We start from the raw sequence: 826 nt of genomic DNA on the forward strand, positions 1-826 counted from the left end.
CCGGGGTCCCCCCCCCGGCGGCGGCAGCCCTGAGCCCCCCCCCTGCACGAGCCGCCCCGCCAGAAGCAGCTCTGCCTCCTTGCTTTGCCACCAGTGAAAGGAGCTTTTAAGGGCTAATAACGGGGTCCCCCGATCCAATGTGAATTCATTCACTTCCAAAGACCTCTTCCCATCACAGCATGATGTTGAGTGCCAGCACCCAGGTGCTGCGCTCCTGGAAGAGAGCGGAAAATGCCCACGGGCGGGTGAAATGAAGCGGCGCTTCAGTGTTTTAAACCATAAAAGCAAACTTGAGTTGCAAATAGCAAGCGGTATGCCAGGCGTTTTTCCTGATCCAATGTGAATTCATTCACTTCCAAAGACCTCTTCCCATCACAGCATGATGTTGAGTGCCAGCACCCAGGTGCTGCGCTCCTGGAAGAGAGCGGAAAATGCCCACGGGCGGGTGAAATGAAGCGGCGCTTCAGTGTTTTAAACCATAAAAGCAAACTTGAGTTGCAAATAGCAAGCGGTATGCCAGGCGTTTTTCCTTTGCATCCCTTCTGAACTCGCCGGTAGGGAAGGATGGGGTGTGCGATGGATCAGCGTGGTCCCTGCAGGGGGACAAGCAGCATCTGTCCAGCAAACGCTGTTCCCCTCTTTTGACTTGCGCTTAGAGGTTGGATTTAACCCATCCCTCCAACACGCTCACCCTGCAGTGTCGGTGTCCAGCCCATGAGGCTTTCTTGAATTTCTTTGAATGAACCTTGTAACGCGGTAAATAGCTATAACGAGCTGGCAGCAATGAACAAACCCGTGGAAACCCACAAAAAAAATAAACGCCGAA

The sequence above is a fragment of the Egretta garzetta genome, unplaced genomic scaffold (genome assembly GCF_000687185.1).
Source record: "Egretta garzetta isolate BGI_Z169 unplaced genomic scaffold, ASM68718v1 scaffold402, whole genome shotgun sequence".
In the NCBI taxonomy this organism is placed as follows: Eukaryota; Metazoa; Chordata; class Aves; order Pelecaniformes; family Ardeidae; genus Egretta; species Egretta garzetta.